This window comes from Zalophus californianus, chromosome 4 (assembly GCF_009762305.2).
Source record: "Zalophus californianus isolate mZalCal1 chromosome 4, mZalCal1.pri.v2, whole genome shotgun sequence".
In the NCBI taxonomy this organism is placed as follows: Eukaryota; Metazoa; Chordata; class Mammalia; order Carnivora; family Otariidae; genus Zalophus; species Zalophus californianus.
The window spans coordinates 35,538,810-35,558,750 of NC_045598.1; the positions used below are offsets into that span (position 1 = coordinate 35,538,810).

The 19,941-nt window shown below is 36.7% G+C and overlaps 1 protein-coding gene and 1 pseudogene across 1 annotated transcript in view; both read right to left on the bottom strand.

The window, feature by feature from the left end:
* Positions 1-19,941, bottom strand: part of ZSWIM5 (zinc finger SWIM-type containing 5) — a 216,248-nt gene that overhangs the window by 143,836 nt on the left and 52,471 nt on the right. The gene's annotated exons all lie outside the window — the stretch shown is intronic.
* On the bottom strand, positions 8,550-9,131 carry LOC113915673 (annotated as a pseudogene).

Here is a 19,941-nt window from a genome sequence, read left to right on the forward strand (position 1 = left end):
GGCTTGGAGGCTACTTAAAAAAATAAAGTCATTATTGATAGATATACATTTATTGCTGTTTTATTATTTGTTTTGTGGTTGTTCTGAAGATTTTCTCTGAGCCTTTCTTGTCTTCCTCTCTTTCATGGTTTGCTGGTTTTCTTCAGTGACATATGTGAATTTCTTTCTCTTTATTCTTTGCATATTTATTAGTGCTTTTGATAAATCACTACCATCCAGTTTCTATACAACCCCTTCTTCATATAGCAGTCTATTAAATTGATGGTCGTTCACGTTTGAACCCATTCTTTACTCCTCTACTCCCCATGTTTTAGGTGCATACTTCCTTTTCTTTTGTGAGTTCCTTGACTGATTCTTTTTACTGCTTTTATGTTTCCTACCTTCATACTGTCATTTGTGGGCTTTCCTTTCCACTCAAAGAGTTACCTTTAACACTCCTTGCAGGGCTGGTTTAGAGGTCATGAACTCCTTTAGTTTTTGTTTGGGAAACTCTTTATCTCTCCTTCTATTCTGAATGACAGGCTTGCTGGATAGGGTATTCTTGGCTTCATGTTTTTCCCATTCAACACTTTGAGTATATCATACCTCCTTTCTGGCTTAGAAAGTTTCTGCTGAAAAATCTGCCGATAGCTTTATGGGGTTTCCTTTGTATGTAACTGTCTTCTTTTATCTTGCTGCTCTTTAATATTTTTTATCACCATATATAGCCAATTTATTTACAATATGTCTTGGTGTGGATCTGCTTTTGTTGATTTTGATGGGAGTTCTCTGTGCCACCTATTTCTGGAAATGTTTCCTTCCCCATGTTAGTCAAGTTTTCAGCTATTATTTCTTCAAATAAATTTTCTGCCCCCTTTACTCTCTCTTCTTCTGGGACTCCTAAAATATAAATGTGTTTATGTTTGATGGAGTCACTGAGTTCCCTAAGTATATTCTTGTTTTGCATAATTCTTTTTTTTATCCTTTGTTCAGCTTGATTACTTTCCCTTACTCTGTCTTCTAGGTCACTAATTCATTCCTCTGCTCTCCAGCCTGTGCTTCATTCTATCAAGCATGTTTCTCATCTTGGTTATAGAGTCCTTTATCTCTGCTGTTATTCCTTATCTCTGTGTTAAGGGTCTCACTGATGTCCCCTGCTCTGTTCTCAAGTCCAGTGAGTATCCTTATGATCACTGCTTTAAATTGTCCATCAGGTATGTTATTTATATCTGTTTTACTTTGATCCCTGTCCATGGCCATGTCCTGTTCCTTCATTTGGGATAAATTTCTCTGTCTTTTCACTCGTAAGTTGTTGGTGGTATGTAAAATGGTACAGCATTATGGAAAACAGTTTGGCAATTTCTTCAAAAACTAAACATGCAACTACCATATGATCCAACAACTCTCTCCTGGGCATTTATCCCAGGGAAATGAAAACATATATTTACACAAAAACCTGTACATGAATGTTCAAAAGCAGCTTTATTCATAATCAATAAAAACTAGAAACAATTCAGCTGTCTTTCAATGGGTGAGTAGTCAAACTTTAGTATATACACTCATACCATGAAATGCTACTCAATAATAATTTTTAAAAATGATAACACACAACTTGAAATAAATCTCCAGAGAATTATGCTGAGTGAAAAGAGACAATCAGCAAAAGTTACATATTATGTTATTCCATTTATATAATATTCTTGAAATAACAAAATTATAGAAATGGAGACTAGATTAGTGGTTGCCAGGAGTTAAAGATGTTTGTTGGAGGAAGAATATGAGAAAGAAATGAGTGTGGTTTTAAAAGGTCAATATGTAGAATCCTGTGGTGATGGAATTCTTTTGAATCTTGACTGTATCAACATCAATATCCTCGTTGTGATATTGTACTATAGTTTTGCAAGGTGTTATTACTGGGGGAAATGAGGTAAAGGGCACATGGGATCTCTGTAGTATTTCTTCCAACTGCATGTAAACTTACAATGATTTCAAAGTAAAATTTTTCTTTTTTTTTTAAAGATTTTATTTGAGAAAGAGAGAGCATGAGTGGGGGGAGGAGCAGAGGGAGAGGGAGAAGCAGACTCCCCACTGAGCAGGGAGCCCAAAGTGGGGCTCGATCCCAGGACACTGATCACGACCTGTGCTGAAAGCAGACGCTTAACTGACTGAGCCACCCAGGCACCCTTCAAAATAAAAATTTTCATTAAAAACTTATATAATGCTCCCAACGATGAGCGAGCTATAATCTTTTTGTCCCTGGTGAGCTGATGAGCTCATAGACCAGTAGGGAAAACAAGTATTCAAGTCAAAAATCACAATTCATTATGATACTATCTATTAATTATATAAAATTTACTGTGTACCAATGTCATAAGCTCTTTACCTATATTAACTCATTTCATTTTCACTACACACCTATGAAGTAGGTTATTATTATTATTATTATTTTATGGGATAAAAAAACTGAAGTACTGAGATATTTAGTGACTTGCACAAGGTCACACAACCTGTATCTAAATAGTGCTATGAAAGTTATTATATACAATGTATGGAGAGAAAAGATATTGGAGTGTCCAACTATATCTAAAGGGTCAAGGGTGAACACATGAAGTTTTATGGGAGAACTGAATCTTGATAGATACTAAAGAGTTTATCTGTAATTTTAAACAGGTGAATCAATATACACAAATTTCAGTGATGTGAGGTAAGAAAATGCCACTAAGGAAAAGTCATTTAAGTTCCCAGGCTCTCAGTCTTCTCCCTCATAAAATAAGTAGCTTGGATGATGCTATCTCTAATGTCCCTCCTAACTCCTACGGTCTATGGTTCTATGCTACTAATGTAGAAAGTTAAATTATTGGGACGCTGTAGGTACAGTCCTTGTTTCCTGTCTCTATGCTATACTAGAATAACTTATGGGCAATGTGTCCATGTGTCCAAGAAACAAGGGTATAACTGTTGTCAATTATAAATGAAATACCACTTGACACAAGTTTAAAAGATGTTGGAGTTAGCTGGGGAAACCAAACCATCATTTATATTATTGTTTCTATGGGAAAATAACTTTCAAACTAAATATGGCATATAAAGCAATTGTTTGAAAATTGTGCATGGTCTGTTCAAATGTATTCTAATATGTCAATTCAGAAGAAAAGAAAGAGATAGTTCCTTTAAAAAATTAGAATCAGGCCTGGAAGGAGCTGTGGGTATTAGAGAAAAGTTAATGAATAATCTTTTGTGTCTGATGCCAATTAGCTTTTATAACAGTTCCAGGCTCAAAGAACAGGAAGTGGCAGAGAAGAAGTCAAGAAAGAATTTCCATCCAGACTGGAAAAAAGCAGCAGAGGATAATCCTAGGAAATTAGTGCATATGTAAACAGAATCATTTCCTTTCTTTCTGGTTTAGACTGGAAAAAAGCAGAATGCTGAAAGATGCCAGGAAGGAAGCAAAACCTGAGCAACTGGTAGCAGAACAGACACAGCTTCTAGTGGGACTCATTATCACAAGAGCAACTAAGAGCAATACTTTCTCTTAGCTTTTCATCCCTACCAGTGAGAAGAAAAGTTATAATTCTTGTTCTGCGAAAGTAAACCCAAGGTCAAATCACAACAGTGGAAGTTTTCTTATGATGAAGTACACAACTGTGTTGAGGTGTTTTATTCAATTGTGCTCTCAATTATGTGTTTTATACTGAAGCTACAGGCAAAAACAGACACACAGATCAATGGAACAGAATAGAGAACCAGAAATGGACCCACAAATGTATGGCCAACTAACCTTCCACAAAGCAGGAAAAAACATAAGAAGTCTCTTCGACAAATGTTGGGAAAACTGGACAGCAACATGCAGAAGAATGAAACTGGACCACTTTCTTACACCGTACACAAAAGTAAATTGAAAATGGATTAAAGACCTAAATGTAAGACAGGAAACCATCAAAATCCTAGAGGAGAAAAAGGCAGCAACCTCTTTGATGTTAGCCACAGCAACATCTTACTAGACACGTCTCCTGAAGCAAGGGAAACTAAAGCAAAAATGAACAATTGGGACTTCATCAAGATAAAAAGCCTCAGCACAGCAAAGGAAACAATTAACAAAACTAAAAGGCAGCTGATGGAATGGGAGAAATGCCATATTGGATAAAGGGTTAGTATCCCAAGTCTATACTGAAGGTTATATACTGACCAAACCAGATTTGTGGTTTAATTTATAGTTTAGGACTTGTTTCTAAACTTGAAATTCTTTTTTTTTTTACTTGAAATTCTTGTATTTAACTGCCTGCTGATTGTCTCCACTTAGATGTCTCACGTCATACTAAACATATCTGTACTACTGATCTCAACCTATTCCTTCTCTTACCCTACTCCAGGCATGGCTTCCTTCCAAAAAGAACCAACACCACAGAATACAAAGGATTTTAAGAAATTACCAGAAAAAAACAATATGCCAACAAATTAGACAAAATAGAATGAAAACTTCCTATAAACATAAAAACTTCCAAGAATAAATTCAGGAAGACATAGAAAATCTAAACAAATTACAAAGAAATTCAGTTAATAAAACTGAAACAAAGTTGAACCAAAAACTCCCAACAAACAAAACAAACAAAAGTCCAGATGGCTTCAAAAGTGAATTCTACCAAACATTTACTTTTTTTTTTTAAGATTTTATTTATTTATTTGAGAGAGAGAGAGAGCACAAGAGCAGGGTGGGGGGTAGAGGGAGAAGCAGACTCCCTGTGGGGAGTCTGATGTGGGACTCAATTCCGGTACTCCAGGATCCTGGCCTGAGCAGAAGGCAGAAGCTTAACTGACTAAGCCACCCAGGCACCCTCTACCAAACATTTAAAGAAGAGTTAATACCTATACTTCTTAACCTATTCCAAAAAACAGAATATGAAGGAATGCTTCCAAATTCATGCTAGGGGGACAGCATTACCCTGATACCAAAACAAACACAACTATGATAAAAAGAAAATCGGAGACCAATATCATTGATAAACATAGATGCAAATCCTCAACAAAATATTAACAAGCTGAATTTTAAAATTACTTAAAGGATCATTCACCATTATCAAGTAGGGTTTATTCCAGAGATGCAAGGATGCTTCAATATTCAAAAATTAATCAACATGATACACCACATTCACAAAATGAAGGATAAAAATCATATGATCATTGCAATAGATGCAGAAAAGCATTTGACAAAACTCAACATCCGTTCATGATAAGAACTCTCAGCAGAATGGATTTAGGGAGAATGTACCTCAACATAATAAAGACCATCTATGACAAGCCCATAGCCAACATCATCCTCAAAAGTGAAAAACTAAAAGCTTCTCCTCTAAGATCAGGAACAACCCAAGCATACCCAACTCTTGCTACTCTTATTGGTCATAGCCTGGAAGTCTGAGCCAGAGTAAATAGGCAAGAAAAAGAAATAAAAGGCATCCGTATCAGAGAGGAAGGCGAAAAACTGTGCTGAGAAAACTGAACAACCACATGCAAAAAAATGAAACTGGACAACTATCTTACACTATGCACAAAAACTAACTCAAATGAAATGAAGACTTGAATGTATGACCTGAAGTCATAAAAGTCCTAGAAGAAAACATGAAGGTAAGCCCCTAGATATGGTCTCAGCAATGATTTATCAGATATGATACCAAAAGTAAAGGCAACAAAAGGAAAACTAAATAAATGGGACTATATCAAACTAAAAAGATGCTCAGCAAAAGGAAACAACCAAAAAAACTAAAAGGCAGCCTTCAGAATGGGAGAAGATATTTGCAAATGACATACCTGATAAAGGGTTAGTATCCAAAATCTATAAAGAACTTATCAAGGGGCACCTGGGTGGCTCAGTCGTTAAGCGTCTGCCTTCGGCTCGGGTCATGATCCCAGGGTCCTGGTATCGGGCCCCACTTTGGACTCCCTGCTCCGCGGGAAGCCTGCTTCTCCCTCTCTCACTCCCCCTGCTTGTGTTCCCTCTCTCGCTGTGTTTCTCTGTCAAATAAATAAATGAAATCTTAAAAAAAAAAGAACTTATCAAACCCAACACCCCAAAAATAAATACTCCAGTTAAGAAATGGCAGAAGACATGAACAGACATTTTTCCAAAGAAGACATACATTTGGCCAACAGACACATGAAAAGATACTCAACATCACTCATCATCAGGGAAAATACAAATCAAAACTACAATGAGATACCACCTAACACCTGTCAGAATAGCTAAAAAAAATTTTTTTTTTAGATTTTATTTTATTTATTTATTTGACACACAGAGAAGGAGAGAGCAAGCCCAAGCAGGGGGAGTGGCAGGCAGGGGAGAAGCAGGCTCCCCGCTGAGCAAGGAGCCCAATGCGGGGCTCGATCCCAGGACCCCGGGGTCATGACCTGAGCCAAAGGCAGCCGCTTAACCAACTGAGCCACCCAGGTGCCCCAGAATGGCTAAAATTAACAACACAAAATTAACAACACAGGAGGGGTGCCTGGGAGGCTCAGTCAGTTAAGCCTTCGGCTCAGGTCATTATCTCTGGGTCCTGGGATGGAGCCCCGCATCAGGCTTCCTGCTCAGCAGGGAGTCTGCTTCTCTCCCTCTGTTCCTCCCCATTACACTCTCTCTCTCTAATAAATAAAATCTTTAAAACACGCACACACACACACACACAGGAAACAAGAGATGTTGGTGAGGATGCAGAGAAACGGGTCTGTGGATGCGAATGCAAACTGGTGCAGCCACTCTAGAAAACAGTATAGAGGCTCCTCAAAAAGTTAAAACTAGAACTACCCTATGACCTAGCAATTACACTACTAGGTATTTACCCAAAGGATACAAAAATACTGATTCGAAGGGACGTTTGCAACCTGATGTTTATAGCACCATTATCAACAATAGCCAAATTATGGAAAGAGCCCAAAAGTCCATCAACTGATGAATGGATAAAGAAGATGTGGTATATATACAATGGAATATTACTCAGCCATCAAAAGGAATGAAATCTTCTCATTTGCAACCACATGGATAGAGCTAGAGTGTGTTATGCTAAGTGAAATAAGTCAGTAAGAGAAAACAAATACCGTATGATTTCACTCATGTGGAATTTAAGAAACAAAACAGATGAACACAGGGGAAGGGGGAAAAAAAAGAGAGGGAGGCAAAGTATAAGGGACTCTTAACTATAGAGAACAAACTGAGGGTTGATGGAGGGGAGGTGGGCAGGGGATGGCCTAAATGGGTGATGGGTATTAAGGAGGTTACTTGTTGGGATGAGCACTGGATGTTGCATGTAAGTGATGAATCACTGAGTTCTACTCCTGAAACCAATATTTCACTGCATTTTAACTAGAATTTAAATAAAAACTTGAGGGGCGCCCGGGTGGCTCAGTCAGTTAGGTGTCTGCCTTTGGTTCAGGCCATGATCCTGGAGTCCCAGGATCCAGTCCCACATTGGGCTCCCCACTCAGTGGGGAGTCTGCTTCTCCCTCTGACCCACCCCCCTCTTGTGCTTTCTCTGTCTCACTCTCTCTCTCTCAAATAAATAAAATCTTAAAAAAAAAAACTTGAAACAAAAATAAAATAAGAAACAAAACAGATGAACATATGGGAAGGGGATAAAAAGGAGAAAGAGAAAGTTGGGGCACCTGGGTGGCTCAGCTGGTTAAGCATCTGACTCTTGATTTTGGCTCAGGTCATGATCTCAGGGTTGTGAGATTGAACCCTGTGTTGGGTTCCATTCTGGGAGGGGAGCCTGCTTGAGATTCTCTCTGTCCCTTCTCCCTCTGCCCGCCCCTTCCTATGCTTGCATGCATGCTCTCTCCCAAATAAATAAATCTTTAAGAAAAAAAGACAGGGAGGCAAACCATAAAGACTTTTTTTTTTTAGTTTAATAAGCATTTACTCCTTAAGCTGAACAACCTCTACATGCAAAATATATACGGTTTAGGATCTCTTTTTGAGTGGAAAGAAATTTAGGTCTCAAGAGGCTTTCAGTCTGCTGTTTTCTGGAAATCACTTAATTGAGTGTAAGACCCCTGAAAAATACTGGATTCAACCTAAAAATGTGGTTCCTAGTTGACATTATTCTGTGTATGATCATGATAAAAGATTAGGATACTCTTCACATTTCCAAGCAAGATCCAATTTTAAAAGCTTGTTCTTCCCAAACTCCTAAAAACAGCCATTTGAGAGTAAACCAGAGCATTACATCACCCCAAAGAAGCTGTAGGTTTCATTACATACACCAACAAATCTACATGGCTAGTTTCTGCATTCCACCTTTACAAAATGTATTTTACACCTATTATACCAAACAGCATTTTAAAATACTGACATATAAACTCCCTAAAAAGATAAAGCAAAGACAAAAGCATTTATCTTACTAAAAACAAGATACACCTTCACTTATAGTCTTCAAACATTATTGCACTTTCATAATTTGACAATGCATTCATGGAACAATCTGCAGCTAATTTTAACAGACAAATTAAAGAATACTTTGAAGCAGCTATAACTGTCCTAAATTGTTTATTAGGTAAGGATTTTACAAACATTATTTATATCAGCGCTAATGGTGGAGCTGTAGAGTATTGTGTCTTCTCTTATGTCTCACAGTGAGAACCAATTCTGTGACCCTTTCCAAGGCCATGGCTCTTGCAGCCGGCAGATGTCAGCCCTCGCATCTCCCTGTGCTTGTAGACTGGTTTGGTGATCCACTGGGTGTCAGGATTTTTCTGATGGCTTTACGGATGGATCAATGAGGATAACCTCAAAGAATCTGTACATGCGATCTCCACCAACCCAGTAAAAATTCAAGACCCTCAGAGCCCCACAGTGGTGTCCAGCTCACTCCTCTGCAACAGACTGAAGGCTTGGGGCAAACTTTAGCTGGTTAACACCATGATGGACAGGCTTGCCGTAGGTAGCACCCTTAGGAACTGGGCATTTCCGGCCACCATGTCCGATATATGACATAACCTTGCTTGGCCTTGTAACACAGTCTGCGTGCTTTATCAGGCTTGGTTGGGCAGGGGGCCCTGTGGAGCACAGAGAGCTGGGCATACTACCAGCAACACACCCTGAGAGAAAAGCCCATGACATTGGATGGCTTCTTTCTCCACAGCTCCTGGATGTACTTATAAGTGCCCATCTTGGCTTACCTTTGACCTGATGGCTGCCACTGGATGGAAAGGAAAGAGCCCTTCTCCCCCAAGACTCTTAATTATAGAGAACAAACTGAGGGTGGCTGGAGGGGAGATGGGTGGGGGATGGGTAATGGGTATTAAGAAGAGCACTTGTGATGAGCACTGGGTGTTACATGTAAGTGACGAATCACTGAGTTCTACTCCTGAAATCAATACTGCACTGTATATTACCTAACTAGAATTTAAATAAAAACTTGAAACATAAAAAATTAAAATTAAAAAATTATAAATAAAACTAGTATATTATAAAAGTTATATCTCAAATAAAATGAGTCTGTTATAGACAGCAAAAAAAAAAAAAAATACCATATGATCCAGCACTTACTTCTCAAAGGGATATCTGTATACTCATGTTCATAGCAGTATTATTCACAATAGCTAAAACATGGAAATGATCCAAGAGTCCATCAAGCAATAAATCATCAAGCAAAATGTAGATATACATATAATGGAATATTAACCAGTCTTAAGAAGGAAGAAAAGTCTGCAATATGCTAAAACATGGATGAAGCTTGAAGACATTATGCTAAATAAATAAGCCAGTGACAAAAAGACAAATACTTTATGATTTCACCTATACGAGTACTAAAAGTACTCAAAATCACAAAGACAGAAAATAAAACTGTGGGGGTGCCTGGGTGGCTCAGTGAAGTGTCTGCCTTTGGCTCAGGTCGTGATCTCAGGGTCCTGGGATCAAGTCGCAAGTTGGACTCCCTGCTAGGCAAAGAGTCCACTTCCTCCTTTCCCTTTGCCCCTCCCCCACTTCTTGTGCTTGTGCACGGTGTGCTCTCTTTCTCAAATAAATAAAATCTTTAAAAAAAAAGGAAAACTGGTTGCTAGGGACTAGAAAGACGGGTGGAAATGGGCAGCTTTGTTTAATGGGTATAGGGTTTCAGTTTTACAAGTTGAAAAGATTTGTGAACATGTATAGTGGCAGTTATACAACATTATGGATGTATTTAATACCACTGAACTGTATACTTAAAAATAGTTACATGGTAAATTTTATGTTATGTGTATTTTACCACATCAAAAATTTTTAAATTAAAAAAAGGAAGGAGAAATTAAGACAGTCACAAATAAAAAGAATTCACTGCTAGCAAATCTGTTCTATAAGACTAGTAAAGTGAGTCCTTTAAACTAAAATGAAAGGACACTAGATATTAATTCAAATGAACCCAAGAAAAAGAGCACTGATAAAGGTAACTATATAGATAAACACAAAAGGCAGTATAAATGGATTTTTGCTTATATCCTGTATTGTTAAGATAGCAATACTACCCAAATTGATCTACATATTCACTGTAATACTTGTCAAAATCCTGGCTATCTTTTTTGGAGAAACTGACAAACTGATCTTAAAATTCATATGGAAATGCAAAGCACCCACAATAGCCAAAACCATCTTGAAAAAGAACAAAATTGGAAAACTCACACTTCTCAATTTCAAAATTTACTATTTAGCTATAGTAATCAAGACAGTGTGATACTGACATAAAGAGAGTATATATAAATATATAAAAGCATATATTTAAATAGAATAGAATTGAGAGCATAGAAATCAACTCTTACATTTATGGTAAACTGAGTTTCAACAAGGGTGCCAAGACCATTCAATGTGGGAAAAAATCATCTTTTTCTACAAATGGTACTGGGAAAATGGATATTCACATGCAAAAGAATAAAGTTAAACTACATCCTCATGCCATACACCAAAATTAACTCAAAATGGACCATACACTTAAATGCAAGAGCTAAAACTATACCACTCTTAAGGAAAACAAAGGAGTCTCTGTGACCTTGGGTTAGGCAATAATATCTTAGATATGACACCAAGAGCAAAAGCAATGAAAGAAAAAAAAAATAAGTAAATGGACTTCATCAAAATTAAAACCTTTTTGACTTCAAAGGATACTATTAAGAAAGTATAAAAATGCACAGAATGGAAGAATTTTTTGTAAATCATATATCTGATAGGGAAATGTACCCAGAATATATAAAGAACCCTTACAGCTCAACAATAAAAAGAGAAATCAATATTGGGACACCTGGGTGGCTTAGTTGGTTAATGCCCTACTCTTGATTTTAACTCAGATCATGATCTCAGGGTCCCGACCCCGCTTGGGCTCCATGCTGGGTGTAGAGTCTGCTTGAGATTCAGAGTCTCTCTCTTCTCCCTCTGCCCCTCCCCCTGCTTGTGCTCTCTCTCTCTCTCTCAAATAAATAAATAAATAAAATCTTAAAAAAAAGACAAGTCAATGTTAAAAATGAGCAAAAGATTTGAATAGACATTATCAAGTATTTGTGTATCTTCTTTGGAAAAAGAAGTACATGGGAAGATGCTCAACATCATTAGTCATTGGAAAAATATAAATCAAAATCACAGTAAGAGACCACTTCAGACCCACTAGGATGACTAATTTTTTTTTTCTAGGATGACTAATATCAAAAGACAGCCAATAATGAGTATTGACAAGGATGTGGAGAAACTGGAACTTCATAAATGCTGATGGAAATGTAAAATGCTGTAGTCACTTCCAAAAACAGGCACCTTCTGAAAATATTAAACACAGAGTGACCATATTCACCCAGCAGTTCCACTGCTAGGTATCTACCCAAGAGAAGTGAAAACAAATGTCCAGCTGAAAACTTATATACAAGTGTTCATAGCATTATCATTCATAAGAGCCAAGAAACGGCTACAAGCTAAATGTTCATGAGCTGAACAAATGTAATCTATTCATAGAATGGAATATTTGGCACGAAAAAGGAATAAAGTACTGCTATAACATGAATGAACCTTGAAAACATTGTGCCAAGTAAAAGAAGTCCATCAGAAAGACTACACATATTGTATCACTCCATAAACATCACATGTCTAGAAAAGACAAATCCATAGAGACAGAAATTAGATTAGGGGTTGCCAGTGGCGGAGTATTGAGAGCAACTGCATATAGGCACCGGGTTTCATTTTTGAGTGACAAAGTTCTAAAATTAGTGATGATGGTTGTACATCTTTGTGAATACACTAAAACCCACTAAAGTATACACTTTAAAAAGGTGAATTTTATGGTATTTGAATTATATCTCAATAAAGCTGTTATTTTTACTGAGAGAATCTTAACAAGAGCCAGCGAAATAAAGAAATATTATATAAAGAAGAATAAAGATAAAAATGACAGCAGCTTTCTTGACAGAAACAATGCATGCCAGAAGAGAATGGAGAAATATCTTTATAGTACTGAAGGGGGGGGGGGGCGGTGGCGGGAAGTCAACTCAGATTCTACATTCCACAAAAAAATCTTTCTAAAAATAAAAGTGAGGGGTGGCTCAGTCGGTTGAGAGTCCAAGTCTTAATTTTGGCTCAGGTCATGATCTCAGGGTTATGGGATCAAGTCCTGTGTCAGGCTCCACACTGAGCATGGAGCCTTCTTGGGATTCTCTCTCTTTCTCCCTCTCCTTCTCCCCACTCATGCATTCTCTCTCTAAAGATAAAATAAAATCTTTAAAAAATAAATAAAAGTGAAATACTTTCACAGCCTTAAAAAAGCTGGAAGAATTCAGTAGCAGCAGAAATTTTAAATGAAGTCCTTAGGCAGAAGGAAAATTATAGCATATGGAAATCTGTATTTACACACACAAAAAAACAAAGTGCACTGGAAACTGTAACAATGTAGATAAATTTAAAAGATTTCATTTTTTATTTAAATCTCCTGAAAATAGGGGCACCTGGGTGGCTCAGTCAGTTAAGCCTTTGGCTTAGGTTATGATCTCAGGGGTCCCATGATCCTAGAAAATATAATTGTTCAGAGTAAAAACAATAACAAAAAATTTATCATATGTAAAATATAAGAAAACAAGAGTGCAAAGGCTGGTAGGGAAGAAATGGAAATATTTCTTTTAAAGATTTAATTTATTTAATTTAATTTATTTATTTGAGAGAAAGAGAGAAAGCAAGCACGAGCGGGGAAGGGGCAGAGGGAGAGGGAGAGGGAGAAGCAGGCACCCTGCCGAGCAGGGAGCCCAAGGATCCCAGCACCCAGGGATCATGACCTGAGCCAAAGGCATAAGTTTAACAGACTGAGCCACCCAGGTGCCCCAGAAATGGAAATGTATTGTAGAAACATTATAATATTATAAGTGAAGTACTATAATATCACTTGAAAGTAGACTGTGTTAAATTAAAGATATGACCAGATGTTGGCAAACTATAATTTGCAGGCCAAATCTGGCCTGCTCCCTGTTTTCATAAATAAATTTTTATTGGAGGGACGCCTGGGTAGCTCATTCGGTTAAGCGTGTGCCTTTGGCTCAGGTCATGATCCCAGGGTCCTGGGATCAAGTCCCATGTTGGGCTTCTTGCTCAGTTGGGAGCCTGCTTCTCCCTTGCCTGCTCTGCCTGCCTCTCCTCCTCTGCTTGTGCTCTCTTTCTCTCTGACAGATAAATAAATAAAATCTTTAAAAAAAAAGTTTTATTGGAACACAGCCAGAGTCATTCATTTACATATTGTGTCTGGCTGCTTTTGTACAAAAATGGCAGAGTCAAATAGTTATGACAAAGATAGTATAGTGCACCAAATCTAAAATATTTACTATATGGACCTTTATAGAAAAAGTTTGTTGGTCCCTGGTGTATACTATACACCCTCAAACAGGCACACAAGGAATTACAGGCTAATAAACAAAAAAAGGAAATAAAATGGAAACATAAAAGATATGTAATCCAAAAAGAAGGCAGAAAAATAAGAAAAAGAGAACAAAATACAGATGAGACAAATAGAAAAATAAATAGTACTTGGTGGATTTGATCACAACTGTATCAATAATATCCAGTAAATGGTCTAAACATCCTACTAAAAAGGCAAAGATTATCAGGTTGGATAAGAAAGTAAGACACAACCATATGCTGCCTTTAAGAAACCCACTATATAGACATAAATAGTTTAAAACAAAATGATAGGGATTCTGGAGCTGGATAAGATAGGGTAAGCACACTTCATTCTATCACTCCTACTGAATGCAAATACAAAACCTGAACAGAATGCATGGAGTAGTATTTGAGAACTCTGAAAAGTCATTATTAGCAGAAGGACTGGGGAAGACCCGAATTCCAACATATCTGGGTTTTTTTTTTTCCCCTCTAGTATCCTAAAGCCTGAATTTAACACATCAAAAAAAATCTAGCAGTGAAAACTGGGGTACACCTAGAGACAGCTCCAAGAGAAGCCCTTTTTCTGGCTGAGAGCAGGAAAGGGAACTCCTAATACTCGGAGAGTGTGAAAATCCCCCATTTTTTCTCTTTCTTTTCTCCATTCTCTCATACCCAAACCCCCAGGCAATCCTATAGTGGCAATATGAAGGCAGCAGCAGCAATAAGTGCTAATAAGCAGTGGTGATAAGAATCATCAAAGCTGGGGCACCTCGGTGCCTCAGTCAGTTAATAAGTGTCTGCCTTCGGCTCAGGTCATGATCCCAGGGTCTTGGGATTGAGTCCAGCATGGGGCTCCCTGCTCAGCAGGGAATCTGCTTCTCCCTCTCCCTCTGCCCCTCCCCCGTGCTCATGTTCACACTCTCTCTCTCTCAAATAAATAAAATCTTTAAAAAAGAAAAAGACTTACTATAAATACAGTAATCAAGACAGTAAGGCAATGGGATAAACACATAAATCAATGAAACAGAACAGAGAATCTAGAAATAGATCCACACAAATATAGCCAACTGATTTTTGACAAACATGCAAAAGCAATTAAATGAAATAAGAATAGTCTTTTCAACATATAGGGTTGGACACTGAACATCTATATGAAAGAAAAAAAAGAATGACCTAAACTTCACCTTTTGTACAAAAAATAATTCAAAATGGATTACAGACTAAATGTAAAATGTAAAAGTATAAAATTTTTAGAGTAAAACACTGAACATCTTTGTGACCTGGGGTTACACAAAGAGTTTTTAGACATGTCACCAAAAGCATAATACATAAAAAGAAGAAACTGATAAGTTGGACTTCATTAATGTTAAAAAAATCTTTGCTCTATCAAAGATACCACTAAAAAGACGTAAAAACAAGCCATAGCGTGGGAGAAAATATTTGCAAAACACATACCCAATGAAGGACTTACACCAGAATACATAATGAACTCTCAAAACCACAATGAGAAAACTCAATTCAAAAATAGGCAAAAGATTTGGACACCTCTCTGAGAAAATCTACAAATAGCGAGTAACCACATGTAAAGATGTTTGACATTATTATTAGCCCTTAGGGAAATGCAAATTAAAACTATGATGAGATACTACCACATACTAATGAGAATGGATAAAATTTTAAAATATTAACAATCCCGGGCGCCTGGGTGGCTCAGTTGGTTAAGCGACTGCCTTCGGCTCAGGTCATGATCCTGGAGTCCCGGGATCGAGTCCCACATCGGGCTCCCTGCTCAGCGGGGAGTCTGCTTCTCCCTCTGACCCTCTTCCCTCTCGTGCTCTCTGTCTCCCATTCTCTCTCTCTCAAATAAATAAATAAAATCTTAAAAAAAATATTTAAAAAAAAAATAAAATAAAATATTAACAATCCCAAGTGCTGGTAAGGATACAGAACAACTGGGGCTTTCATGTGTTGATGGTGGGAATGCAAAATGGTACAGGCACTCTGGAAAAGCATTTGGCAGTTTCCTACAAAGCGAAACATATACTTACCATATTACCGAGCAATCCTACTACTGGGATTTCTCCCTGGGGAAATGAAAACCTGGTTATCAATGTTATAACAGTTCTGTTCATAATTGCCAAAAACAATCCAAACTGGAAACAATCCAAATGTCCTTTAACAGGCAAATGGATAAACAAATTGTGGTACATCCACACAAAAGATACTAGTCAACAATAAGAAGAAACAAACAATAGATACATGTAACATTTCAGAGAAAATACCAAAGGCATTATGTTGAGTAAAAGAAGCCAGTCTAGAAAGGTTACACGCTGTATGATATTCTCAAAAAGACAAAACTAAAATGATGGAGAATGGTAGTTCCAGGTGACTTCTAAGTTATAATTATACAAGGGATGACATGAGGAAGGTTTTGGGGGTGATGGAATTGTTCTGGTACCAGTTACAAAAATCTATATACATGTTAAAATTCATAGAGCTGTACATCAAAACAGTCAATTTTTTTACTGTGATATTTTCTTAAGGGGAAAAAGAGAAGAGGAAGAACAAGTAAAAGAGACTGAGAAGTAGGTGCCAATGAGGAAAGAGAAAAACTAAGAAAATGTCTATCCTGGAAACCTTGTGAAGAAAATAAATCAAGGATGAAGGAGTGATCAAATACTACTATGATAGCAGTTATCAGTACTACTGATAGTCAAATTAGACAAGGACTAAGAAATGACAATTAGCAATGTAGAGGTCATTGGTGACTCTGATGAGGACAGATTGGGAACAGTATAGTCAACACTGGCTGAAATGGGTTTAAAAGAAAATAGGAGGAGAGAAATGGGGAGTTAACAAGTATAGAAACCTCTTAAAATTTTGCTACAGCTAATAAAGAAATAGAACAATAGCTGACAGAAATTAACAGAGTTTAAAAAAGATTTTTTTTAAGAGGCAAGAAATAAAAGTATGTTTATCTGATAATGGGAATATCCAATAGAGAATGAAGTTAATGATGCAGTCCAAATTATTCTGCATACAGCTTTTCTAAGCACTTACACTATCAACTTTGTTCACACACAAACACACGTACACATACACACACAAACACACACCATATGGTAACTAAAGAGTAACAGGCAAATATACCTGTCATCGAGGACTTCTTTGATTTTAAATATATATATAAATATCTATGTTTCCAGACTTCATGGATATTATATACACACAACTGCAAATATACATACTCACACTAACTATAAGCTCCCTAAGGACAGCTATTATATCTTACTTATCTCTCTGCAGTCTTGGTAGTTAGGGGAGTATATGGAACAGTATGTATTCAAATAAAAATATTTGCTAAATGGATAAAGTATGTAATAAGTCAGTCAGACTTAAAAAAAAGGATTTAACTCTATTGCTCTATTATAAATCAACTTACTTTCCTACGAATATCCAATACAGCACAAATTAATTCCCTGATTTCCCTCTCCACTCCTGACCCACAACATGATCATCCTTGGTCCTATACCACTCAATTTCTAGTATTAACTATAAACCTAGCTGAATTTTCCTGAGTTTTCACTGCTGTAACATAGAGTCCTTCGGCATAAATGAAAAGTTTTGGATAAGATGTCATCTTTTTTCATTAATACAGGTTTTATTATCTTTAATAAAAAGATGAACATTATCAACTTCAGACAGGGTTAAATATACCTAAAAACCTAAATTCTGTGAGAAATTCTAATTCAAAACATGGCTAAACTTTCTAAGAGGATACCAGTTTACATGAAATGTCATATTGAAGAAATAATTTTCGTATATAAACCCCACTCCAATCACTACAAATAAAAGGGGGAATATATATATACACACACACACACACACACACATATATATATATATATGGCAACTTTGCCAGCTTCACTAGTAAATGTACAATTACCATCATAGGAAAGGTCCCTGCTTTGCAGAACTCTACGTGCATTCAAAGTAGTTCTAAGAAAGGCTTCTAATCTGTTCCATTGTTAATCAAGTGGTTTATACATGCGGAAAAAGAGAAAAGAAAATCAGTTAGATGTATGTAATATGGAAAGAAAAAATGAGGACAGAAGAAATCACCTCAACAACTCTTACTTTGCTCCTTTCCAAAAATCCCTTATTATTACCCCTTTCTCATTCCTCCCTCCCAAAACGGGGCGGGGGGGGGGGGGAGCCAGGACCCTTGCCAAATCCCACAAAAACCCTTAGGCCTCTCTCAGGCATGCAAATGTAATTTTCTACCCAGACAACACACTCCCTTTTTAATGAACTCCAAAAACAATCTGTGAATGCCCACAGAAGAGAAAAGAAGAAAATTGCAATGAAAGAAAATACAAACAGAGAGATGTGGGGGGAGGGTCAAGATGGATATGGCAAGTCCAGAGTTTAAATAGACATAAAAGATAATGAAGGTGAAGGGACTGTAATCAAACAAAATGGTCTGCAGTCTGTCATTTCATACAAATTAGAGTCAGAGAAATATATGAATATTCACTTGAATAAAAATCATTCATTACAGGAGTAGTCCTTCAAGTAAAAAGATCTCTGTCAAGGCCTAATGTGGCTGTCACTCTTTGTTCCATTTTGTAATTTAAAAACAAAACCAAAAAAAATTTTATATAAACAAAAAAGAGAAAAACTAATTTTAAATATGCATCCATCTCTAAAATAGTCAAGATCAGGAGCAAGTTTCTTCATGATATAACCAAATACTATGTCAAAATTAGATATTCAAAGAATGTTAATAAATGACAAGAGACACTTCAGTCAGTCACATGATTCAGGATCCCTCCAGATGCACATTATGATTCAGCTTTGAACAGTAAACAGAGTAGGTTACAGGGTAGGGTGGGAGGACTTGAAGAAAAACACAATGCAGGAAAGGTCATCAAAATGAAAACTGTCTTCTTGCCTTGCAATTTGAAGAGAAGTTTTATTGAAAAAAAAAAAACAGCTTTAAACCAATTTAGGCCGAAATAATTACAACATTTTACAATCCAACCTCTTAATGATGAATAGAATTCTTCTCCCTGCTTAAGGATCAAATTGGTTGGGCTCTACACTTGTCTGGCACCATGCTGTGGGCTATTTCCTTTAATATATAACCAATCAAAGATGTATTCAGGCTTTTGTGAGATCCAAAGCCTTGCTAACTGCATATTCTAGAGCATATGAAGTTTCTCTAAAAGGAGCAGACAAAGCTATATACAGTGATACCCTCGCTTGGACAGCTAATTTTCAGTGGCCTCTCCTTTCTTAAAGGTAGACACTGAACCCTTTTATGATACACCAGACACTTTTTCTTATAATATAGTACTTGTCCTGTAATATTTATATTAACTTTTTCTCCTGTCAATTTGAATCAACATACCACAAGATCACAGCTGCTTAGGAGAGTGACAAAAGAAAACAAACTCTTCAAAATACCTAATTGTTAAAAACACAGTAATCTACAAGTACTAACTGAAAGATAATACTACCTTATCAGACTTAATGATAAATGCCATCAACTGAATATACAATTTAGCATAGATCTTTATGGGGTGACTATGCCAACATAAGGTATACTAAACCCCTATGCCATGTCGTTAAATTTATGATTTATAGGTGAAAGTAATGTTACATATTGGTACACATTACATAGCATTATCTAATAAGTAAAAGACAGAACATATAAGCCTTTTAAGACCTTTCTAACAAAATTAATTAAGGTAAACAAGTTAAATTAAAAATATAATGTGAAAAAGCACATAAACAGTATTACATGAGTTAAATCTTGCTTTCATTTACCTATAACAGGGGCATTATCCAGGACACCCACATGGGAGTACAAACACAAATATTTGTTCATATTAAAAAATGACATGTATCTTTGTAATAAATCTATTTCAAGTTTATTACTTATTTTACAAAACAACATTGTGTCCACTTCCCCCTTAAAATCATGTGAAAACACAAATTAATAATATAATAACTTTTAGACTACCATAAAAAGCTGCTATAAAAAACTCATTAAAAAATATTTGGGTTGGGGTGCCTCGGTGGCTCAGTCAGTTAAGCAT